A 27,035-nucleotide genomic window follows, 5' to 3' on the forward strand; every position below is an offset into this window, starting at 1 on the left:
TCATTCCAAATGCACCAAAAAGCAATCTTCAGAACAGAAGTTCTCAGTAGCTTAGAGGAAATACACTTAGCAGAGGCAAACATCATCTTGGAACTGACTGAGAGGAAAGTAACATTTAAAATGCTCAGACTCCTTGGAAGACAGAAGTAAAGGAACTGAGTCAGCAAATGAATGTCACAGGGCAAAGGTTCAGAGGCCAAGGACATCCCCAGCAGTGAGCTAGTGACCTGGAAGGACAAAGATGCAGTAAGAAAGGCAGGAACAGGAGAGGGAAAGCAGTATATTCTAAAATGTTAATCTACATTTTGAAGGGAAGGGGGAAATTCCTAAAAGAAATTAGTAGGAATGTAAAACATAGAAAGAGTAAAGGAAAGGAAAAAAAAAAGGCAGTCTTTGAAAGTGCCTCTCCAAGAAAATGAGGTAATATTTGTGTAGCACTGGAGAGCCTTAGCCTTGGAATCAAACCTCCTGGGTCCACATCCCGTTCTTCACACTTAGTAGGCGGGAACTTGGGCAAGTTATGTAATCTCTCTGTGCCTGAGTTTCCTCATTTGTGTAAAATAGAAAATAATATCACTCACCACACAACAGAATCATAATTTAGTAAGAAAATTCTTGCAAAGCAAAGAACATAGTGCTTGTGAGAAAGTGAACAGTAAAATAAAGCTAAATTTCTAAAAATTCATGAGAGTATATTTATCACACTTGAAAAATAAGAACTGAAATCTGAAAAAAACAAAGGCTATATAAAGAGAGTACACATGATAGGAAAATAAATAAGGAAAGAAAGAGTCCAGTGTCCAACAGAAAGGATGTAAGGAGAGTGAGAACGATTAAGATTAAGGCTGCATTTTTTAAAGTAATGAAAAAAATGAGAGATGTTACTTAAATTTTATCTGATCCAAAGCAATGTTCTATGAAAAATGTAAATTCATGGAAAATGGGCAAAGGACCCTATTATTTTTGAAAGACCCAATTCAGAAATCCAGCTTCAGTCATTCAGAGAGGGGCCCTTTTTCTAATTCCCAGAATTGCCTTCAGCTGGCCAAGTGTTTCAATCCTGATTCAAGTAAATAATCAAGCATTTCATGTCTGAATGCCCTTTCAAAACAGTAGGAAAAAAAAAGTAAGTCCTGCCTATCTTCCAAATATAAATTGAAATGAGTAAAGTCACAGATGCCTGTTCTAACAAAGAAGACTTGAACTTACACTGTAAGTTATAAACGTTTTTTTAAATGGAACCATCAATAATAATGATAATAAACAACCTTTTTTGAATGCTTACTATGTGCTAAACTCAATGATTTTCATTTCAAGCTGCTGCAGGTAGATATTTTTAATCCAAATTACCTTGTGATGAAACTGATGCTCAGAGAAGTTAAACTAGTGTTTCAGGTCATATAGTCAGTAGCAGAGCATGGATTTGAACGAAGGTCTGAGTAAAAGTTTGCTCTTTTAACAATGTTTCTATTGCAAAGCCGTTCTTGAATAATAATTTGAACTGAGCAACTACATCGTATAATGCCATGCATCCTAGATTTAAACTAGTTATTTAAACTAGTATTCTTTTTTTTCTTTTTAATTTATTTAATTTATTTATTTTTGGCTGTGTTGGGTCTTCATTGCTGCACGCGGGCTTTCTCTAGTTGCGGCAAGCGGGGGCTACTCTTCCTTGAGGTGCTCGTGCTTCTCACTGCTGTGGCTTCTCTTGCTGAAGAGCACGGGCTGTAGGTGCACGGGCTTCAGCAGTTGTGGCACATGACCTCAGTAGTTGTGGCATGCGGGCTTAGTTGCTCCGCGGCATGTGGGATCTTCCCAGACCAGGGCTCAAACCCATGTCCCCTGCATTGGCAGGAGGATTCTTAACCACTGCACCACCAGGGAAGCCCTCAACCAGTGTTCTTAAATCATTTTTAATTTTGGTAAACAAAAACCCATGTAACATGAAATTTATCATCTTAACCATTTTTAAGTGTGCAACTTTGTATTGTTGTGTATATTCAGATTGTTCTGCAACAGATCTCCAGAACTGTTTCATCTTACAAAACTGAAACTCTACACTCATTGAATAATCCCCCATTTCTCCCTCCCCTCAGTCCCTGAAACCACCATTCTAATTTCTTATTTCTATGAGTTTGGCTACTTAAACACTTCATAGAAGTGGAATCATACACCATGTGTTTTTTTGTGACTGGATTATTTCACTTAACATAATGTCTTCAAGGTTTATCCATGTTGTGGCATGTGACAGGATTTCTTTCTTTTTTAAGGCTGAATCACTTTCCACTGTATATACACACCATATTTTGTTTGTCCATTTTCCACCATATTTTGTTTGTCCATCCACTGATGGACATTTTGGTTGTTTCCACCTCGTGGCTATTATGAATAATGCCACAATAAATTTGGGTGTGCAAATATTTCTTTGATACCCTGCTTTCAAGTCTTTGGGATATATACCCAGAAGTGGCATTGCTGGATCATGTGGTAATTGTATTTTCAATTTTTTAATGGAAACTCTGGACTGTTTTCCTAAGCGGGTGGATCGTTCTACATTCCCACTAACAGTGCACAAGGATTCCGATTTCTCTATATCCTCACCAACCCTTGTTATTTTCTGTTGTTTGGACAGTAGCCATCTTAATAGATGTGAAGTGATAACTCATGGTGGTTTTGATTTGCATTTCTCTAATGATTAGTGATATTGAGCATCTTTTCATATGCTTATTGGCTATTTCTAAATGTTCTTTGAATAAGTATCTATTTAATCCTTTGCTCATTTTTCTATCAGTTTTTTGTTGTTGTTGCCGTTGTTGAGTTGTAGGAGTCCTTTATATATTCTGGATATTAACCCTTTTCAGATATATGATTTGCAATTATTTCTTCTATGTCATAGGTTGCCTTTTCACTCTGTTGTTTGTTCTGATGCACAGAAGTTTTAAAATTTGATATAGTCCTCCAAACTAGTATATGTTTATCCAAACCTCTACCTCTCTATCCGTCTATCTGTCGACCTATCTACCTACTTACCTATCCAAACCCTTGTGAAAGTAGGCAACCAAATTTCATGAAAACGAAGAAGATAGAAAGAATTTTTAGACCACTTAGCTATTTAAAAATAATTTTGAGGGGAAAAAAAAAGAAATCCCTTTAGTCATTCTCAGTTCTCATAGTCTAAACATCTCCTCAAGCTGTATTTGATTTTCATGTTTAAAGAGGCATGGATTTTTTTTCATACAACACAGCCTCTAAATACAAGCCAATTACTTCATCTGTGCTGAAGTAAAAAGACAGTGACTTGATTCAATGTAGAAGGAAAATTTTCAGTGTTATGTATTTTTGAGAGACTGAATGTCAGCTCCTAACCTGGCACACAAATGCTGTATAATACATTTTATGTATTACTTTAGTGACTTTTCAGGATAATATTGAAAAGACAAAATTTTAACTTTAAATATTGAACTTAGAACCTGTATAAGATTCAACTCCACTGTACTCTGTTTGTAGTTGGTCAACAAAATGTGGTCCTTTACTAAAGGAGATAACAGTGTACTTAAAAAAAAATGTATACAAACAGCTATAATTTAGACAGAATGTAAGTGCTATAAAAGAGGTATAAAATATGAACTAAATTGTTAAAAATTATTTCTTGACTGAGATGGGAGGGGAATGGAGTGGAAATTTCATAGTCAGGATAGCATTTAAGCTGGAATTTGAGAGTGGGTAATATTTCAAGAGACACATAAGATATGGTATGAGAAAAGTGATGTTATAATTTTGTGTGGGTAAAATAAGTGTGATCTAAGCTGCAAAGTTAGATTAAACTCAGGTCATACCAATTTAAAGCAGTTAAACTGGATTCTGCCATCACTCTGGACAGGGAATGGATGACAACAGTGGCATTGGAGTACAGTTGATGATGAAGATTACGATTAACAGGAGAAAATTGTGCCTTACCCACAATGGTTTCATTACTTGTGATTTTTCAGTAACTTGATGCATATGTACAACAATTTTTTAAAATTCACATTTAAGTCCACTTCTGGTCATTCCCTTTAAACAAAAGAGCATCAACTATTCCTGATCTCTCTCATATAAAACAGGAATAAGTGTATTATAAGGAGTCCCATTTTATGGAGAGAAGATGTGGTAGAGAAAATAGATATATAAATCAAGGGAAAATGCAAACTGCTTCACAAATTTTAAAAGGTATATGGTCTCCCTAACAGAAAATTATGTAAATATATACCCAAGCATATCACATGCTTTAGTAGTTTTTTAATCAACAAGGAATGTACCAACAAGATGATTAGCAACACAAGGAGGTTTAATAACCATGAGTATCTAATTTGGTTAGAATGAGGTTGCTTTCACTTTTATTTAGTACAAGGTTTCTTACACATACACACACATGTATATACACACTCATGATACTTAATGCCATTTTTAGTTTTGCTTAGATTATGTGTTTTTCTATAAAACCTTTATCTTGCCAAATACAATGTTCCTAACCAAGATAAAGGTTTCGGAATGCAACATTCTAAGTTAGAGCTTATGATTAAATGAGAACAGGAATATGAATTAGGAGACAATTAAAATAATACAGGCAAAAGACCATGAAAGTTTGAATCATGGTGTAGGCAGTGAGAATAAAAAGAAGGGAAATTTTAAGAAAACTTGCTGAACTAACTGGAAATAAAGAGCAAAGGAAAGTGATAATAACAGCAGCTAACATTTATGCAGGGATAACTAAAGAACAGACACTATTCTAAGTTGAGAACTCATTGATTTATTTAATCCCCACATTAACCTGTTAAATATTCTTATTACTCCATTTTACAGTTCTGGAAACTAAAACAGAAAGATAAAATTAGATGTCCAAAGCTACAATTCAATAAGTGACAGAGTCAGGATGGGAACCCAGGTAGACTAAGCCCAAAACACATGCTCTACACTGCATTAGGGATGATTGTTAATTAAATTCAGATTACTAGTTGAATCATGACAAAAGAAATAAAGAGGTTAAGAAAATAAAATCCTGTTTTATTTTACACATTTTATGTTTGAAGGCCAGGAAGATATAAAGAAACATGAGTTGGAGGTTTTGTACACGAGGGTGTAACATGTAAAAGGCTGTGGCCAAAACAAGTGATCATACCATAGTCTGAATGATGGTGTATAGGTGTTGCGAAGGTGAGTATAAATTATCAAATTTGTCAAAAGTTTTCTGAACATTGTTCTGAGATCAACACAAATTATTTGGTCCAGAGTAATATCCACCAGTAAGGATGGGCTGGTGAACCAGCAGGTAATTCATTAGACCCAGACGAATAGAAACCCATGTGAAGATCAAAGAGCTCAGACAAGTATATTCATCATTATGTAGGAAACTACATCAACTACATCAGCATATGAGATGTTACAGTAGGCTGAAAATTTTTGTTTGAAATGCCTGATCTGGAGATCTAGGCTGGATACATAGATAAGTGAAACCAAGAGATTCTGGAAAGATGGAGGACAGCCAAGGCTGGGATGTTCTGATGGAGACAAATCATTTCAGCAGGAGTGAAGAAAAGAAATGAAAAAGCTAGAATGACAGGAGGTTGAGTTACTATAAATTTTGACCTTTAGATGTTACTAAAATTTTCCATGAAACTGCTTCTATTGTTGGAGATCCATTTGTTTGAATTTTTGTAGAAATATGATTACTTTCCCCTAAAATTCCCTGAATTTTTTTTTTTTGATACAACAGAAATATCCTCAGGAAGAGATATAAGCACTCAAGCTCTCCCTATATAGAGATATGATCAAAAGACAAATACATTTAAGAAGGGAGACTGTATTTTCACATCGACTCATCAGTTGAAAAAAATACATATAAAACTTGGGGAATTATTATTCCAGGAAGGATGGAATTTCCCTCTACAGGAAAATATCCACAACTGAAAGATGTAATGCAATAAATAAATACATGATTAACAGAAAAATAAGACTGCACATCTGCTTCCTGGTAGAACTTTGATGAATACATTGGGAAATGTTTCTTTTGGTTTCTATTATTAAAGGTGACCACATCCAGAAAGCATGATATTGTGTAAAAATGTTATCTCTTTTTCTTCCTTCACACCCAAATGATGATTGGAAAGTGGCAACATTTCACATAAGGCTACCTCCTACAGACAAAGAACTATAAACAACAAACCAGTAACTGCAGAGGATACTATTAACATGCATACTTTTGATAAGGACATTTATTTTGGATTAAAGTCTACACTACAGTTGAATGGCTTGACAGAATTTTGTACCAGAGTTTCATATTTTAAAAATGTGGAAAAGACCCATCTCTGCCAGCATAATCTACCTATTACTTAGCATTTTGGTGGGGGGGATATGTGCAGTTAGACACCAGTCCTTAACAAACAAGGGCGTGGTTGTTATGCAGATGTAAGTCTGTGGCCTTCTCCAGCAAAAAGAGTTTAAGATTCGGTTATCCTTCTCTTCCTGATAGGGAGTGGAAGACACCCTTACAAATGGATATTTCCTTTATAAATGTAAATTCCTCTTACAAAAGGGTAACTTCTACTAGATTTTCAGAGCTTCTCCTACACCTGTTGTCTCTTAAAAAGAACCAGGGCAAGATAAGCCTTATGCCAAAGAGGCAGTTTCAGAGGGCGACATATTTGCTCCCCTTCAGATATATGCATATATATGTATATATAAGAGTGTGTATACATGAATATATAGATTAAAAATTCTATAGTGCTAATATAAGGTATACATTGATAAATGTACCCTTTTTTAAATAATGAAAGTAGATAGAGATCAGGTCAAGAGCAGCTCTATAGCATTGGTGATCATAACCAGAACAGAGCTTTGATTATCAGATAAGAAAATTAATATATTCTTTCAGAAATGGTCATCATTATGTGACTAGCAGTCATCACCTTGCCTGGATCTAAGTGTCGACAATTCTCGCAGAACGCATTAAATTTATTTTCTAAATTATCTGTCGACATCCCTAAAAAGTAGGATGTCTGCCCCTCTAGGAGTGAAGAGACATCAGCTATAAACCCAGCTTTGTGATGACTCAGTTGTGTGCCTCTGAACACACTACAACCAGTGTCTTATAGATGTGGATCATGAATTACTCAAGCCTGGGGCCATTCCTCTCCAAACATTCAGCACCAATTTTGAATATAGAAGTTGTTCTTTCATGTTTAAGGAAGGAAGTAAGGGAGAGAGGGAGGGAAGGAAGAACTCACATTACTTCATCCTCAGTCCTCTCTGTAAAATTAAACAGTTGGACTAGACATTCTCTCCAGTTGTTTTTTTAATTCTGAAATATCACAAGTCTATGAGACAAAAAATCATTTTACTATTTATCATTTTTTTAATTACAGGCATTTCAAAATAGGTATCCTGAGACTGACAATTTATCAGGCTTACCCTCTATTCCCCAGGCTGGAATTAAAACAAACAAACACACAAACAAACAAAAGCCCTCAGGTACTAGTTCTCTTAAATAAGTTTTAACAAAATACACCCATGTTGCAGAAATTCCAAAATTCCGTATTGGATATGCACAAATTCAATATACTTAGAGTGTAAAACTGAACTTTAGGAGTACTATTTCCTAAACTAACAGGTTGTCTGCTACTTTCACATAGTAATTTTTGTTCTTAACAGTCTTTCAAATGCAGGTAATCTAAAGCCAAAATAAACTGATAGTAAGGAGGCAAAATAGAGTACTTAAACCATTTCCATAGCTTATTAACTAAATGGTACACAAAGTTCAACTACTACCTAACATATTTTTTTTAATTAAATAACTACTGCTATCTACGAGACTTATTTTAGATGCCTTTGATTAAGAGAAGAATAATCATTCTATGATTTTCAGATTCTTTCTAAAAATAAAAAGAATAGCTGAAGTATCTATTTCATTATTTATTTATACAAAATAATAGTTTGCTGGTGCTACATCTGACTTAGGATCTTACTTTTGACTCTCACAGGTCTACTTTGATTTTATTTTTTTTTCACTTGTAATTACAAATAAACAAAGACTGATTGCTATGCTAGGTGTCAAGGAGAATGAACCAGATGTGGACATACATCTCCACCCTAGGAGTGGATGGTTTGCTAGAGGTATAAAATGTATTTTAAATTAAAATAATTTATTATAAAATGTGAATATGTGTGACAGGGAAAATAAGTTACCGAACTGATTTATGTTTCATGAATTGTTATTCTGATGAAAAACGTGAGATTTGCATTAGCTTTTGAAAAATGACAGGATACCAAAAGATTTAAAAAAAAAAGACAAAAGGATGAACAGCATGAGAAATACCGGATGCTAAATGTTAAATATACATGACAACAAAATAAGGATTCACTATTTTATTTCACAAGCTAAATATTTAGTTAAGATAGTCATTGGCTTATATTTCCAGTTCCGTGATATCTGCCTGAAAGTTGCTGTCTGCAACCTGAAATATTTAAAACTTCCTTTAGCAGGAAAAAATTCATGAGATATTTTATATCCTGCTGAGATCAAGCGTGACCTCAGACCTTATACGTGGGAAGATATTGTGAATTCTGGAAACAATATACATTGGTTTCAAAAAGCATAACATCAATGAGAAAGTTTTAATGCTAATACATCTATGCTCTGAGAGGAATATAAAACAGTTCTGAGTCAGGCTGAGAGCAAAGTTCCCATCATAATAATAATGCTTTGACTATACAGGGCAAAATCGTGAAATACATAAATAACAGACAGTAAAAGTCTGATATGATAGCCTTGTATTTCTCTAGTACCCTTATTTTCTATTCTCATCACCGGCGTGTTAGTCCAGACCTTATTTTATCTATAAAGAGTCTCTTAGCTGGTCTCCCGGAAAATTATTCCTAGGTTCATCTTCCTAAAATACTAATTCTTGGGTTATTTCATGGTTCAAAAACTTTTAGTGGCTCCCAATTGCCTGCAGAATAAAATCCAAAGTCTGTATCTTGGCATTTCAAGGCTTTTGTAAACAGTAAAACATGCTCAATGAATATTGGTGAGAAGAAATAAAACTATTAGTGTTGATTTATTAAATAACAATGGTGTCAGGCACTGGGAGAGATTCTTTATTTACATTTTCTCATTTAGTACTCACATGTGTTTTAAATACACAGCTGTCATTTACCCCACTTCAATATATGAGTATACCAAAGCTGATAGAGTTAAATAACAGTGAATTTTCCCAAATAATAAATTGTGACTCCAAAGTGTGCTCCCTTCCCACCACGAGATAGTGTAAACACTTGAGTGTACAATATCACAACCATAATAGAAGAAAGTACATGATGAGATCATAATAAGAATTTAAACTGCTTGTGAAGTGGATGATCAATTGCCTTAGACTGGGGTTTACTGGAAAAAGCACTGGCAGAGGGACCAAGACCATGAGAGAGGTCAGGATTAATAATTTATGTGTCTTTCTCATCTAAATAATAACGAAAATGAGGACAGGGAATGGATCAGGGAGGAAAGTCTGTAGACAGAAAAGAACAGAACTGTGGGCAAACTGCAATTAGTGGGAGGAAGAGAAAGGGGAACCAGTGACGGAGCTAGAGAAGAAGTAAGCCATCAGATACAACCCAGGAATTATAGGGGCCCCCAAAGAAGAACATGCATGAGAACCTCAGGACTGTTCCACCTTCCCTGTCTTCAGTCCTGAGCTACGGACCTGGAACAGGAGGTGCTACCTTGGCCCAGGTCACACTTTTTTAATGACCTTGGATCTACCCAGAAAACCACTATTAGCCTGGCTGGTCCCCATAAATGACACTTAAAAGTAATCATTTGTAAAAAAAAAACTCCCCTGCCCCAGCAAAGTACTTATTTAGAAAAGTAATATAAATAATCTCCCTTACTTAAAATCTCATCAAGAGACAAGCCAGGAGATTTATAAATACTCAGGAAAGAAATAAAAAACCGACAGGAGTAAGAGTGAATTGACAAAAGCAAAACAAACAAACTAAATTGACTCTGGGTTCTTGTTTTTAAAATTGTTTCCTTCTCTTAATTTGCTCTAATAAAATAATCCTTAAGAACTCATGGAATAGAAAATGCCACATACTAAAGATATATCTATCTATCTATATAGACAGATAGGTAGAGATGAAACATTTTACATCCATTTACATCAATCTATTTGCAACCATAGGAAAATATTTAATATTCCTGGGATGAGCACTGTGAGAGGCTTTATAATTATTTAGAAAATATTTAGAAATTATTTCAAGTAAATCTTATTTATCCTGTCTCTGAAACATTTCACTTTCTGTGAAATAGACATAGGGTCTTACATATTGTTATTAATATGATATATATAACATACATAATTAATTTAAGATATATAAAACAATTTATAAATTATTATTCATATAAAGTATATTGATGAACATTCATAAGCAAAAGTGGCGATTACGGGAACAGACTAATCTGAAACAATACCAAGAAGGGCATTAGAAAAGTATTTTCCCATAAAATAACTAGAACATTATTCAGTTTCACTTCCACTTGCTCAGAAGCTGAAGTGACCTTTAAGTTCAATTTCTGGAAAATATCACTGATTAACATACTTTCTGCTGCCACTAGTTATATTGCAGAGAACTGCCGAGAAGGTGAGGCAGCATGGGACAAAGGTGTTCTTTGTGTATTAGATTGCTTATATCTAGATGCAGGAGCTACCCATTTATCTCTGGGCTCTTCCGAAACTTCCTCCTTGAGAGATACCTCACTTAGGGAACTTGATTCCATAAGTGCTGTACTGCAGGTATCCTGCAAGGTCCCCTGAAGCCCAACATTTAGGGAGCAAAAATCCAGGGACCTCTTAGTAGCTGGATGAGGGCACCAAGTTCAGCACTGGTATAGAGTCTAGAAAAAGTCTAGTCCCTGGGCATGAGACTGCACTACAAGAGACTGTCACGGGGCCAATTTCCACATCCTCTAGTGGATGGATAGCAAATCAGGTCACTGTGTTTCCCTTCACTCCTTATAAATGGGACCAACATAGAATATTCTGAAACCACACAATAGTGAGAGCATTTAATAAGAGGTTTCAAGAGCAATAACTGGTTAGCAGAGGTACAGGGACAAGGTGGTGATCAAAGAGTGGAAGTAATCTGCTGGCAAGGGGATTAGAATGACAGTGGGCCCACACTGGAGGGCTAGAGAAGTATCTGTGCATTGGGTGAAAAAAGTCAGGGGCAGGGGGATGTGCAAGCTGTTGAACATATCTGTATTGTTTATTTGGGGACGGAGCACTTCATTAAGGAAATATGCAATGTTATAAATCCAGTAGTAGATAGCTAAGGAACGGTGGGATGCTACAAAATAAACCTGGAAATTTAGATGGGGCCTCAAAGGATTTTATTACTTGCTGTTTAGCCTCTACAAGTAGCTGTTGCTTCTGAGACAGCTGGTACTGAAGGGTTCCTTTGCCCTGGATTCTCCCTCACATCCCCATAGCATGGTCTGTTGCACTGCGCCCCCAAATGATGTCCCTCTAAAAGGTGGTAAGAGCCAATCCTAAAATGTCATTCTCTTATCCAGGAATATACCTGAAGGAGGTCACCAAAGGACTTTTTTTGAATGAGGTGAATGTAACTCAGCAGATAAAGAACAAGAAGGCAGTAGAACAGTGGGTAGGTGGTGTGAGAATCTGACCTATGTGTAATTTGCATCATCTGTGTAAGGATAACAGAAAGATAACACATAGATAGTGTAATGCGCCACACAGATTTTGATTGTTAACCTATAATAACCTATTTATTTCTCACAATAACCCTATGAGGTTAGTGCCTTCATGAACCCCCAGTTAAAAGACGGGAGACAGATATAGAAAGGTCAAGTAACTTGTCTAAACCACACAGCTCAGAGGTGACAGAGCTAGGATCTGAATCCAAGCTGTCTGCTTTCATAGGGCATAGTCTTTTTTTTTTTTTCATTAATTTTGATTTGAGTATACTTGATTTACAATGTTGTTAGTTTCACAGCAAAGTGAATCAGTTACACATATACATATATCCACTCTTTTTTAGATTCTTTTCCTATATAGGTCATTACAGAGTATTGAGTAGAGTTCCTGTGCTATACAGTAGGTCCTTATTAGTTATCTATTTTATATATAGTAGTGTGTGTATGTCATAGTCTTAACCATTGCACCACATTTCCCCCCACACTTGAAAGCCTCAGTTTAAAGTTACAGTAATCAAAGATTCTTTGTTACCAGAGTGACCTCCTTTATAAGTATACAGTGTTGAGCAATGAACACTAGCCCACAGGTGTTGTAGTGGTGTGGTGACACACCTGGGACCCAAGAGAGTCAGGGATGGAGACAATACTCTAAGCATAATCTCCCCATAGATAAAAGTAGAGGTTAGGGAAGAAGATGACATAACGAAAAGGCTGCAGAGAGAAAAGGCCAAGTCTATGAATAGGACCCTTTGTTTTTGGTTTTTAGTATCATAAAGAGATTTGATTTGACCCAGGATGATAATGAGTTCCTTTACAATCATCTACTTCATGATTGCAGCCAAGGTTTCTCATCTGTATTTCGTCAGTGACTCTTAGAGTGCCCAGTACATGGAAGGCACTCAACAAATACTTCGTGAATTAAAGAAAATATGAAAAGGGAATTCAAGATAGGAAGGCATCAAGAATGAGATGAATATGTGTGAAATAACCTTTACAAAAAAGGAATGCACATGCGAAATAAACTTTATGATGAATTACACATCTAAAGTAGTTACAAGAGGAAAAAACAGGTAAGGGATACTGAATAGATTAATTTATATTCATGTATTAGAGACGGTGTACTTATTATATACAAGATTAGGTGGTATGCATGGAAGTATGAAGAAAGCTGTCAAGGTAGCAACCATTTGATCCTTATTCTTGAGAAACTTAGTCCAACTAAGAGAGAGAGAGTAAATAGTTATTGAAACTGAAAAAGATCTTACAAAGAGGAGGGCAGAATTTGAGTGAAAAACACTTTTGCAAGCAAGATTTAGTGGACATATGTGAGGGTGGCTAGGGGAGTGGGCATTGGTTGGGGGCCAGGAGAAGTGATGGCAGTAAAAGACAAAATTATCCAAGTGAAAGGAGAGATCACTGCAAAGCCCCATGAGGAAAGAGTACAGAAATGGTAGGCCCATGTGGTTGATGCCAGTTTGTCCTGTTATTAATTTGGGGAATTTACGAGACTTAGCTTTGGCTCATCCTAATACATTATCCACTTAAAGCACACTTTTTAACACCACTTGTACACAATAAAGGAAAAAAGGGAAAGTCTAAATTGTCATTTCTGATTAACAGAAATAACCAAGGGTTACAAATATATAAAAGAATGATTGGTGGCTATCATGAAGGTGATGGTTATGTGTTCGATAAATACTAGGGGAAAGCAGATCTGAATGCAGTTCTTGTTCTTAATAAGTCTCAAGTGAAAGTGCACAGGATATGAATGACTATTCACTGTACTCTAATAACTTTTTTTTTTTAAATAAATTTATTTTAGTTATTTATTTTTCGCTGCGTTGGGTCTTCGTTGCTGCACGCGGGCTCTCTAGTTCCGGTGAGCAGGGGCTACTCTTCGTTGCAGTGCGCGGGCTTCTCCTTGCGGTGCCTTCTCTTGTTGCGGAGCACGGGCTCTAGGCCCACGGGCTTCAGTAGCTGTGGCTCGCGGACTCTAGAGCGCAGGCTCAGTAGTTATGGCGCACGGGCTTAGTTGCTCCGCGGCATGTGGGATCTTCCCAGACCAGGGCTCGAACCCGTGTCCCCTGTGTTGGCAGGCGGATTCTTAACCACTGCGCCACCAGGGAAGCCCAATAACTTTTGATATATGGATCAAAAGTACCATTTTCTGGAATATGAAAAGGTCTATGTGATAATGACACAACAAAAGAAGGGCTCCAAACAATCAACGCCCAGAGACTGGGGGTAAGGTCAAGTGAGGAATCCTAGTATCTCAGCCCAAGCTCTTTGAAGGGTTTATTGAGTGCACATGTGTAAGCATAGCATTCCTCTTCTATGTAAGTTACTTCTGCCAAAAACTTGCCCTTTTTAAAACCTGAACAATGAACACTCTCTGCCAAACCTCATTACAGTGTAGTCTCAGACAACAATCCCCAGGGCTCTGTGAAATGTGAATCAAGCCAAAGAAAGGGAAATGTTATTCTCTCATCTGTATATCCAGTACAAATGCTTTTGAACAGCTACTTTACAGGTGATAAAAGTCTTCATAAGTTGATACAATAATTTCTTGATTTATATCAATTTTCCATTTTAAAATTATACATAACTCATCTTACACTATTTCATCATGCAAATACTTTTGCAGACAGAATAGTCTGGCTACTTTAACCTTCTACCAACCTGCTCGGAAAGCAACTTGTAACACCCTAATTTGATTTTGATATGGAAATATCTGAAGCTACAAGACAGAAGCTAGTATGGCCAAAAGAATGAATTTTGAATCAGAACATATGTCAAGGGTAAAGTTAATAGGTATACAATTTCACTACTATTTAAAAAACTTGTCTTCTGATAAGGAGAGTCAAACATCAAAATTGATGAGATTTGAGATGATTATTTTCATTTGAAACGATTTTTTAAAAATAATACTCTAGTTATAATTATGTATTCATAAGTCATCAATTACTTGAAAATATGTTGATATGAAGTGAAAAAGGAGACAATGGTACTCCATGCAAAAATGTAAATCACACATAGCTCTACTATACAAATTAGGTATGTGCATTTCTAAAGGTTTTGGTCAGAATTTTATTTCTTCATTCCTTTTTTTGAATGAGTTAAATTATCACAGGCAGGATCTCTCTTTTCAAAATTGTACTCAATTCTTCTGTGTAATGAAAATGAAAACCTTGTATCTAAGATTCCAGTGACAGCCCAGAGCATATTAGTTGTATTGATCTGAGTCTTTTTCAGATACTTATTATTATTATTATTATTATACTTATTATTTCAGGAAGTTCAATGGGGTATCACCAAAAAAGAGGCCCTTTAGTCACATATTCTGGGATTGAATTCCATGGCTTTTCCCGAACAAGTTGTTGAAATGTGTTTTTTGTGTGCTATGATTCACAAACTAAAAACAGGGGGAAAAAAAAGCAAGTTTAAACTTTTCAACAACTGCCACAGTAGAGCACAAATTCAACAAAAAGCAGTTAAGTGTAAAGCACAGAGTCAGGTAACTGTTAAATAATTATAAATATGAGATAACAGTATGAGATAACAGTAAAAAATGACATCAGCATGTATAAAAGCTTCAATAAGAAAGGTGAAATGACAGGACTTTTGGTCCAACTTTAAGCAAGAGAGCTTATTACTAAAAGAGAATAAAACTCAGATTTAAAAAAAATATGCAACAATTTGTAACACAGGGAATAGAAGGAATAATATGTGATTTTTATACATAGAGAGAAAGTATATACATAAAGTGAGGGAAAGCGTTGAAAACACACACACACACACGCACACACACACACACGTAGAAAGGGAAATGGCAGCCCATATCTACATTTCTAGAACACATCTAAGTCTCAACTTCTAGAAATTTGAGGGGATGTAGAAGCTTCCTAGGTATATTTTTAATTTTCAAAATAGCAATGATAAGTGTATTATACATATAACATTTGATAGGGAATAATCTTTAACATACTTAATGTAGTAGATGTCCTTGGGATTCAAAGAGGAGAAACAAGAATACATAGTCATTGAGCCATTTTGGCAAGAATTTTGAAAGCACAGTCATCAGGTAGAACTGAAGACATCTGGCACAGAGGATGGATCTTGTCAATATCAATAAAATAGCAAAGACTGAAGTAGAAAAAAAGTGTGCCTTCTCTTTTAATATTTAAGATTGATTTATAAGACATGACTGATACATAGCTTTCTTTGCATGAGAACCTACCACAATGGGGATCTACAAATTTTTATTAATCCAAGTAATACATTTTATTTTGAAAAATAAGTAATTATGAGAACTAATTCAAAATATGTGTTTATTATAATGAGAACTATTATATTTAGTATCAACAGAAAAAAAAAAAGTAAAATAGTTGCACCTTGAACTAGGAGAATAAATTGAATGACATTAACCTTTCTGACCAGAGAATGGTTCACCTTTTATATAGTTTCTCACCATGGTTAATCTATATGCTTTCAAATATAATTTTTAAAAATAGACTTTATTTTTCAGAACAGTTTTAGATTTACAAAAACATTGAGAAGATAGTACAAAGAGTTCCCCGAGAACCCACACCAGTTTCCCCTATTATTTTTACATCTTACATTACTATGGGCATTTGTTACAATGAATAAACCAATATTGACATTTTGTTATTAACTAAACTCCATAATTTATTCTGATTTCCTTAGTGTTTATCTAATGTTCTTTTTCTTTTCACGGATCCCATCCAGGACACCACATTACATTTAGTTCGTGTCTCTCTGGCTTCTTCTTGCTTCCAACAGTTTCTCAGACTCACTTTGGTTTTGATGATCTTGATAGGTTTGAGGAGTACTGGTCAAGCATATTGTAGACTGTCCCTCTACTGGAATTTGTCTGATGTTTTTCACATGGTTTTATTGGGGTTATAGGTTTTTGGGAGAGAGATTGAGAGGGAGAGTGTTCTTTTCATCCCTCATATCAAGGGCACATATTATCAACATGCTTTAGGACTACTGAGGTTGACCCTGATCACCTGGCTGAGACAGTCTCTGCTAGGTTTATTCACTGTAAAGAAGTCTCTCCCTCCTTACCATACTGAGTACTCTTTGGAGGAAGTGACCATGCTCAACTCATTTCAGAAGTAAGGAGTTTTATGTTCCCCTTCCTTCAGGGCAGAGTATCTACATAAATTGTTTGAAATTCTACTGGATGGGAGACTTGTCTCTTCTCCTTCGTTTATTAATTTATTCATCATTTATTTATATCAGCATGGTCTCGTGGATATTTATTTTACACCTTGGGTTATAATCAATATACTTTATTTTTTTTGCTCAAATTATTCCAGTTTTGGCCATTGGGAGCTTTTTCAATTGGCTCCTATGTCCCTTTGACATCCCTCTGTCATTGTGCGTATGTGGTGTGGTGACTGTATGTGGGTGTTTGGAACACTTGTTTATTTTTTGGCACAAGATGATCCAGGCTCACATACATTTCCTGCCCCAGTCCTAGAATCAGCCATTTCTCTGAGGATCCCTGGTCCCTTTCACTGGAGAATCATGTTAGAAAATGAGATCTAGGCACTAGCTGTCACATACAAAATTTATTTTTAAAATAAATTTCATGTTTAATATAAATATATATAAATTATATAAAAATTATATATAATTATATATATAATTATATATATTATATTATATATAAAATATATTAATATATATTGTTATATATAAAAATATATTTATATAAATATATTAAAAAATATATATTTGTGTGTAGTACATTTATGGATAAATTCTTATTGTCTTACTCTATGCTTATCTGTGTTTACTAGTTTTTCAGCAATGATCACGAATTACATCTGTAATGAAAATCATTACTATAAAAATAAAAGCTCTAAAAGAATGTACACCCCATTTCAACAAGAAAATGCACATTATTGGGTGGGCCAAAAAGTGCTTTCGGTTTTTTAAGTAAAAATAAAAGACACATTTTTCATTTTCACCAAGAACTTTATTGAACAACGTATTCACCCTTTTGTTCCACTACCTTCTGCCATTTTTCAGGCAACTTCATAATTCCATCTTCCCAAAACTTTTTATCTTTTTGAGCAAAGAACTGTTTCAGGTCCCTTTTACAGTCTTCCAGGGAATTGAAATTTTTTCCATTAAGAAAATTTTGTAAAGACCTAAATAAATGGAAATCTGAAGGTGCAATGTCTGGTGAATATGGTGGATGAATCAGAACTTCCCAGCCAAGCTGTAACAGTTTTTGTCTGGTCATAAAAAGAACATGCGATCTTGCATTCTCCTGATGCAAGATTATGCGTTTTCTCTTGCCTAATTCTGGATGCTTTTCGTCGAGTGCCGCTTTCAGTTGGTCTAATTGGGAGCAGTACTTGTTGGAATTAATCATTTGGTTTTCCGGAAGGAGCTCACAATAGAGGACTCCCTTCCAATCCCACCATATACACAACATTGCCTTCTTTGGATGAAGACCAGCCTTTGGTGTAGTTGGTGGTGGTTCATTTCTCTTGCCCCATGATCTCTTCCATTCCACATTGTTGTACAGTATCTACCTTCCATCACCCGTCACAATTTGTTTTAAAAACGGAATGTTTTCATTACGTTTCAGTAGAGAATCGCATGCAAAAATATGGTCAAGAAGGTTTTTTTCGCTCAACTTGTGTGGAACCAAGACATCAAAGAGATTCACATAACCAATCTGGTGCAAATGATTTTCAGTGCTTGATTTGGATATTTTGAGCATGTCGGCTATCTCCAGCGTGGTATAACGTTGATTGTTCTCAATTATTGTTTCGATTTGATCACTATTAACTTCAACTGGGCTACCCGACCATGGAGCATTGTCCAGCAAGAAATCTCCAGCACGCAACTTCGCAAGCCATTTTTGACACGATCAGTCACAGCACCTTCTCCATACACTGCACAAATCTTTTTGTGTGTTTCAGTTGCATTTTTACCTTTCTTGAAATGGTAAAGAATAATATGCCAAAAATGTTGCTTTTCTTCTTCCGTCTTCAATATTAAAATGGCCTACACAAAATTCGCCAATTTTGATAAGTCTTTTTCTAAATGCAAGCTGATATGACAGCTGTCACATACAATCTAACAAAACTGTTTTGAATGAAGTTAAAGACAACTAAGTGCTACTAGAGCCACCTTATGGAAAAAGAACGAACAAACCTTTTGGCCCACCCAATGGTATCAACTTCTACTGACCTCGTATTTAGTATTACAAGTAAACTGAGAATTCTGAGAGTTCCAAATAGTTATCTTTGAAATGAAGTGTTATGTTTCAAAATTGAAAGTGTTCCTCCAAGTAAAAATGGTATTCATTTTTTACCTTAGAAAACACTTCTTTCTTTCATAGAACAACCATTTCAGATGTAAAAACCAAAGATTTATCTGAAAGCAACAACAGCAAATACCAAAACACAAGAAACGCCTGAATGGCATATGTATGAACTGCTCTTTATGAGAAGGATAAAAAACAAAAAAAGGAGGAGTAAAAGCCTAACACTGATTTTATACATTCTATCCAAAAAAAAAAAAAAGCCAACAGATTATTTAGACATAACTTGAGATTATGACATCATTAGGCATGGCTTCAGCAGTCAATATAACATGTTTTTAAAAAGGCTTCTATGGGACTATGTAAGCAACTTAAGAGGGTACTTTGTGGACATTGTTTTTAAGCAGTTCATACATGCTGATATTAAATGCATAGACTATACTACTTCTCTGTCTCTTCACTAACGTAAATCCAGACAATATCTTTACTGAGCAATTTTATTAGTCTAATTTCTGCTAATATAGTGTGCTTGAAACTCTGTATATTTAACTCAGCTATTAGGTACCAGCTATATAGGCTCATTTCAGGACCAAATATAACAATAAATCCTTAAAAGCAGTTTAAGATATACAAAAGGCCAAGTAAAATGCATAATTAGTATAGGAAAAATAAATTGGACATTTACCTGATGGTAGATTAATAATGTCACATCTATATATCTATCCAATTTTATTTATTTTCCATGAAAGTAATAATACTGTATTTCTTTTAAGATGCTCAATAATCTAGACTTTTTTGCTTTTTTTATTTGACTTTGTTCTTTGTAGTTATAGTCCCATTTAATAATGCTTGATTCTATTTAATTAGAAAAATACAGCAAATGTTCCCATTTTTCCTGTGATTTTCTAGTAGAACATACTTAAAAACATGAAATGTTTAAGTTATATTGTTAAATGCCCTATAGAAGAAACAAGGGACATAAAGTATGTCATTTCTAATTTCTGAAGCAGAAGACACAATATATTTAAAAGGATAACAGATTCAGAGAGACACAAACTCTTCTGTGAACACTTGGCAACTTAATTCTATTTATTTTATACATTTTTATGGGAGGGTAATATTTGTGGCTTACTGAGTACGGCAAAAGAATGAGCAAACTGTCGAAATTTACCAGCAAAAGGTTAGCAGGCTAGTTAAAGATATCCTGGTTCATGACTATTAGAAATTATTAAATATCATCATTAACATGGAAATAAATGATCAAATATTAATGATGATAGATTAAAAGTCACCAAAATCATTTAAAATCTAAACAGTATATCTTATTACATATTGCAACTTTTTCAAGCACTTAACTATTTGTCTTTAATAATTTATATTTGTAAATGTCTAATAATTTAAGTACACCTCATTATTATTACTTAAATTTCAAAATAATTTCAAGGTGTTGCAGTTTCTTCTCAGTGTATTTCTTGTTTGCAGTGAATTTAATTTAGCTTTAGGCTTCTTTCTAATTATTATTTAGGTACTTAAAGTTAAGGTGAAATAATGCAGACATAGATGATGCAGATTCTCATTTCTTAATTTAGATCCTTCTAAAAAATACAAGAAATTCAAAAATAAAATGTAACTTTTTATAATATGCCTCTTTTTACTATGTATTCTTATAAACCCTATTTCGCATGATCATTAATTACATTGCTCTATGTTATGCATCATGATAAACCAGTCAGTTTCTCAACATTTTTTTCTATGAAAGGGTAAAACTCATATAAAAGAAAAAACTCTCCTTTCTAAAATCTCAGAGAAAGTAAAGTATAAAACCAAAGGTCTTTAAGCTCATCTTTGAGAGGCAACAAAGAGATTCAAAATCACTCTCTTAACTGCTTGGTAATAATTAGACCTCAATATTTGTTAGGCATCTAAATATGTTTAGCACTGTACTAACCTGAAGGTGTCAAAAGTTAGAGAAGACAAGTCCTTCCTTCAAGGTTCTTACGATCTAGTTAGGAATCATAAACAACAACATAAGAAAGCAAATGACTGAAAACTTAGAATACTAGCTTGAAAGGCAGGATGAAGATATAAAAATAGAAAGGAATTTTGGTCAAGATTTCCTAGAGTAAGAAAGTATTTTTTAACTGAGTTTTGAGGTAGCAAGTTATGTGATTAACAAATGTTGCCCATGGTCAGTCACTGTTATTGTTGTTATTACTACTTATTTCACAAACGCGAATGTTTCTTTTTCCTTTAAGGACTATGTTATTGAGTCGAAATATTTACTACTTTACCTAGGTTATCTATATAGCTCCAGGCATATACAGAAAGAATAACTTTTCAAACAGAGCTATGGTTACTCATGTTTATTAAATAAATCATTTATTCATTGATAAGAATGTTCCCCAAAGAACATATGTCATCAAAGCATTACATCTCCCAGACAGAACAGTAAAGTTCAGTCACGTTTTTTTTTCCTAAAATAATGAAGCTATAACAAACAATCTGAAGACATACTAATATTCATTAAATCAGCACCAACTGGAATGTTTTCCCCTTGAGACTGAGAAGTTGATATTCCAAATACCTAATAAAAATGGGGATGACTTCACCCAGTACTCTGTCTAAGCAGAAAACAAACACTGGGCCACAGAGACACCTACCAATTCCACAGGACACCTTCAGAGACACTTTCAGGTCTGTGATAAACCTTTTGATAGTTAACAAATACCCATCCAATGGAAAGAGAACACAGTATGAGGAATAAGAACTAAGCACCACGAAACATCCTGTCTTAATTTAACTCCAACCCCAAACAATATATTTCTTAGCTTTGGAAAAGAAAAGATGTGAGAGTAATTCAGCTTGGTGACTCAAGTTCAAACCTATATTTGATCTCTTACCCTGTCACTGGAAACAGTACATGTGCTTCCTCTGCCTTTGTAATTGTTTATATTCCTGACCTTCCCTGACACCAAAAATAATTCACACTCCCACCCTTACCAGCCCTTCCCCACACACACACAAAAGAGATTAAAAATACAGTTTATCTTTGTGCATTTTTCCCATGCAAAATTATAAAGCAAATTCATTAACTAAGATGTAACTATAAAGGCAAATTCTGCAAAAAGGCAAAAGAAAAGATACATAATTATTTCTTTACCTTTTCCCTTAGTTTCTGTTAGTGTTGGTTATAGTTTCCTGATAATTCCAAAACACTTTGCACTGCCAGACATTTTTTCCTGACCTCCCCTCTCAGAGAGTCAGCAGGAGGGTAACAGGAGTCAAATTATTACTCCTCCCAAGTGAATGGGCCACAGACTCTTACAAAGATGAAATAGTGGTGCCAAAATATGAAGTAACTTTGTAGATATTCAGGTCATGAAGGCAATAAGTAGACTAAGGAAAACTTCATTAATCTCAGGAAATTTTCTCAATGCAGCCATGGAGTTACTATTTGAAAAATGTTCCTTTTGTTTTCATTTTTCCTTTATAAACATTATTAAAGCCACTAATAATTCCTATAGGTACAATAAGACCTTTATAAATATAGATTACTAATATCATGTACATAAGATCCTTGACCTACAGACTTGATGTAACCCATACCCATCTTCAACCCTGGATCCCACTGAAATTCTCGGGGTTCTTACCCTATAAATTATAATATACAGATAATGCATCAACTGACCTTAGAAAGGTCCTCCCTTTAAGTGGGGTCATGGAAAGCTGCCTGAAGTCCTTAAAAGGTGACCTGAATCCAGGTAAAACAGTTCCAGTCTCAGCTCTGCCCCTTACTAGCTTATATTTGAACACATCAGCTAACACCTTTACATCTCATTATTCTCACCTCTAAAATGAGAATAATTGCTTTGTCTACTCCCGTAACCACCGATACCACTTTTAAGAACTATGATTTTTCTTAAAATTGCAAAAGCCAAAATGGGACAACACACATTTCTAACTCTTTGTCTCTTATTGTTTTCAATCTAAAAAACAAACAAAAAAAATAATGAAACTTCATATAGTGTTGTTGAGAATATTAATCGTGATAATGTACAAAGTACCTAGGATGCAATAAGTATTTGATAAATGTCCCTTCCCTTCACCAATTTTTCATTTCATAATGGGCAAATTCCATTTGAAATGTTGGCAGTCCAGATCAGTACCATTTTACTGTCTCTCAGCTACCTCTTGACGCTATTCATATCTCTTCCCACATCACCTTCCTGTATTTCCTGGCCTTTTCTCTTTCAAAGGCCAAGGCCTTTTCCCATCCTCCTGACCTGAACCATCACTTTGTAGCCTATCAACGATGTCCCTCTGGCCAGCTTTAGCTACTCGGTTGAGCCTCAGTGACTCTGAGGCGGGACAGAGTTAAAGCAACTCCTGTCTGGGGCTGCTCACATCCAACCCAGACCCTTCCTGCTCATCCTCTTGGCTCTCTGGCCTCAGAACAGGGGGAGAAGCGACGGCAACGCTGGAGTGATGACATGTGAGTCTCTCCCTTCCCCACCCTTCACATTTTTCTTTCCACGTGCAGAACCCGGAAGGCTCTGACCGCTCTTGCCCTGGCGGTTGCCATGGTTACACAACAGCAGCACCAGACCCAGGAGGGGTCTCATCCCATCTCCTCTACCTCCCCCTCAACCCTTTCCATCTTTTAGTGAGCACGCCCCCCCCCCCCGCCCGCCCCCGCAGGGGAGGAGAACCTTTTCGGCTAAATCTGAGACTTTCAGTTCCCGCCCCCTCTTCTTCTCTTGCAGACGGCACTGACAAGCTAAGGGAGGATGGGAGGGGCTTTGGTGGGGAAAGACGAGCTCTCGGTAGAGACATTTGCCTTTCATTACGGCTTCGCTCGGGGCTAAACGGTAAAAAGTTCGCCTATTTAATTCCCATCTCCGTAACTCGGAACTGGGGACCTCAGCGGCCCCGGCTGCTGGCTGCGCAGCTCCCGTCCAGTCCCCTCGAGTCCAGCCTGGTGGCGAGAGCGCGGCGCCTCCTCCTCCTGTCAAGTACCCACCGCGCGCTGGGACGGAAGCAAAGCAACTCAGTCCACGAGGTTGAACTCAAGTCGTGAGGGAAGGAAAATGAGCCGGTGCCGAAAACGGCCCGGGCGCTGCCAGGGCGGCCCATTAACGCGTCAACTCCAGGCGCGTGATAAGGAAGCAGTGGGGGAAAGACCGGCGGGGTTAAACCCACCCGGCTAAATTCCCAGCAGGAGTCAAATCCGGGCCTTTTCGGAGCGAGCCAAGCCGAGGCTACCGAGGGATGCCCGGCTCCCACAAGAGTACGTTTTGCCGGAGCCGCCTTTCCCAGTCAGCCAGCTCTGAGGCTGGTGTCAGCTTCCAACTTTGCCCTCAGAGTCTGGGAGGATGCACGCTCCCGTCAGACGGAGCGTCGCGGTTCCCTCACAGGGAAAAAGGCGTTGCCCATCCCTCCCCAAAGCACCACAACACAAACAGCCGCCACGGTCTCCCCGTCCCCTCCCCCCAGCCCGTCGGGAAAAGCAGCGAGTGAGGGCGCAGACGCCTTTGGTCAAATCCTCGTCAGACTGTCCCCACCGCCGCGTCTGCGAATGAACCTGCAGCCAGAGGAGCCACGGGGCACGTTCAGACGCGCTCGCGCCCGCCGGGGCCCTGGAGGGGGCGAGAGAGAGAGCGAAGTTCCCGGGCGCGTCTCGGGAGGAAAACTTTGCGCGGTGCGGAAAGCTCGGGCTGAGGAAGCGGCGGCGGCGAGCGGAGAGTGCGCCCGCCGCCACGCTGTCCCCGCGCCGCGCGCCCGGACCGTCAGCGCCTCGGCGCCCCGTTCCCCGTCTGCGCACGCCCCCCGCAACCGCGCGCCCACTCCCGTCAGCTCCGGAGCGCTCTTTCCGCCCCAGAACGTTGCCTTATCTCGCGGCCGCTCGGCATCCTCACTTCGGACCCACGACCACCCCCAAATCCAGTCACCCCTACTGGCCACCGCGGTCCTCCCACCGGAGCAGCAGGTGACCCGAAACCAGCCTTACCTGCCGCGAACTCTTCTCGCCCTTTCTCTTGTGCCCGCTGTCTTTTCCGGGAGAGAGGAAGGGGGTGCAGGCGGTGGGCGTGCGAGGCGGCGACCCGGGACACCGGCGCGACCTCCTCTGAGCGGCAGCCCTGGCTGAGCCGCGGAGCCGCCGGCGGCCCTGGCGGAGCGTGGAGGCTGCGGCCGCAGAGGCCAGGCCGGGAGGCAGGGGGCGCTGCTGCCCCCCGAGCGCCCTGCCGGGAGCGGCGCGGAGCCAGGCACCAGCTGGAGCTGTGGGGAGGCGAGGGTGGCGAGGAAAGGCACGCTCGGAGCGGGAGGGCGGCTTTTAAGTTTGTGGTGTGACCGCAGCAGCTGTCCCGGGAGAGACTCAGTCTTTCTAAAAAGGGGATGCTCAGAACGCCGGGGATTACCTCTCCCCTTCCGATCTCCTCCCCCAGCCCTCGGCCCCCCTTCCTTGTGCGCACGCCAGCCCTCCCCAGCGTGCAAAAGTCCATCCCAGTCGGCGCGCAGGCTGTCAGCGGCGTGGATTAAGTGTAGCTCCGGCCGCGCTGGGGGATGTTTTTCCGGACAGGGCACTCTGTATGTAAAGGAATTTCTGACGTTTGAGCCCGCGCCCGGGTGGCTTTTGGGCGTGTTTATTCTATACCATAACGTCTCCAAGGACTCCCTGCCGAAGAAACAGGACAAACACTGTCTCAAAAACTCTAAGCCTCAAAAAGAGGAGCTGTGTTCCAGTATGTAAAACCCCGCCCGATCCACTGTTACTGGCCTCGAAAGAGCAGGTGTGGAGGATGAGCGACCCAGATCAGCCCTCCACTATGGGGCTGGCACCGAGGAAGGACCAAGCAGGAGGCAGACAAAAAACAAACACACACACACACAAAGATGTAAGTCTTTTTTCCTCTCTACCTCATACCAGGCCAGCAGGGTTATGTCACTTACTCCTGTGTTAGATTTCCTTGTAGATTTGTACACACCTTGGTCACGCAATAGAAAACTTGGAAGTGTATGGGGACCAGGGTGGATCCACATTTTGTGGAGCCTGGAACTCACACTATTTGGAGGTGGGATCCTCTTGAAGAAAACTAATACAGAAATAGCTTAATTCTACAGATTTTAGAAAAACATATGACATATGAACTCATGGTCTGGCTGACCACAAGGACATGGAAAGGGCCTCTGCAAGGGATGAGTCCTGAACTGGGGCCTTATTGGCTACATGGTAAATCCTTCTATGATTGGAACTCTAGGTCTGTGGTCACACACCTTGCACCTATTAGTCCCAAACATAAAACTAACTTGGGGTGGAGCCATAGAAAAAAGCAGCCACGGGGTCCTGCATTTGTCAGGTTGACTTACGGACACAGCTCGTAAGGTCCCAGAGTTCCCTTGGCAAATGACAAGGGGGGTTTTGGTTTGGGGGCAGTGAGCAGACAATGGCAACAATGGAAGAACTGGTCTGGGGGAGGAGACTCTTCATTCAGCCTTCCTTCTGCAGCAGAGAGCTGAGGGCCACCAAAGCTACATGAGTCATTTTAAGTTACAGATGGTTGGTGGCAGAGCCAGCTCAGGAGGGACTCAAGTTTCCTAACTCTGACCAAGTTTCTTTCCTGTGTCTCATACTGCCCCATCACTGTAACCTTGGTTTTGACTGTCAACCAACCAACCCCGTAATTTTCCTCTTTGGTACAGGACAATTTAAAGCCCTACAGACTCTTCCAACCTATAGCCACATTTTTTCTGAATGCTTTATATTCAGTGTTATACCACTCATTTTATAATTAACCACACACTTGATGTGTTTGTTGCATTTTAAAATATTTTTATATTACTTTTATTTGTTTATGCCATTGCCCCCAGTCCAAATTGCAAGCTCATTGTGAGGACAAAATACCTCTTTTGTCTCCCAGAGCATAGCTTAGGGTTTTGCACATGGTGGGTTCATGATAAGTACTTTTAGATTTTTACTCT

General features: G+C 38.0%; 1 protein-coding gene across 3 annotated transcripts in view; it reads right to left on the bottom strand.

The window, feature by feature from the left end:
- The window catches only part of SEMA3D (semaphorin 3D), a 207,468-nt gene extending 181,984 nt beyond the window's left edge, over positions 1-25,484 (bottom strand). For 2 of the 3 annotated variants that reach the window (XM_082472481.1, XM_082472480.1), the window contains exon 1: positions 25,066-25,484. The gene's annotated coding sequence lies outside the window, so the exon portion shown is untranslated. The remainder of the gene's footprint in view (positions 1-25,065) is intronic. The other variant, XM_082472479.1, reaches the window with a different exon arrangement.
- Between the last annotated feature and the right edge of the window lie 1,551 nt (positions 25,485-27,035).

This window comes from Balaenoptera physalus (genome assembly GCF_965194825.1).
Source record: "Balaenoptera physalus genome assembly, chromosome: 8".
In the NCBI taxonomy this organism is placed as follows: domain Eukaryota; kingdom Metazoa; phylum Chordata; class Mammalia; order Artiodactyla; family Balaenopteridae; genus Balaenoptera; species Balaenoptera physalus.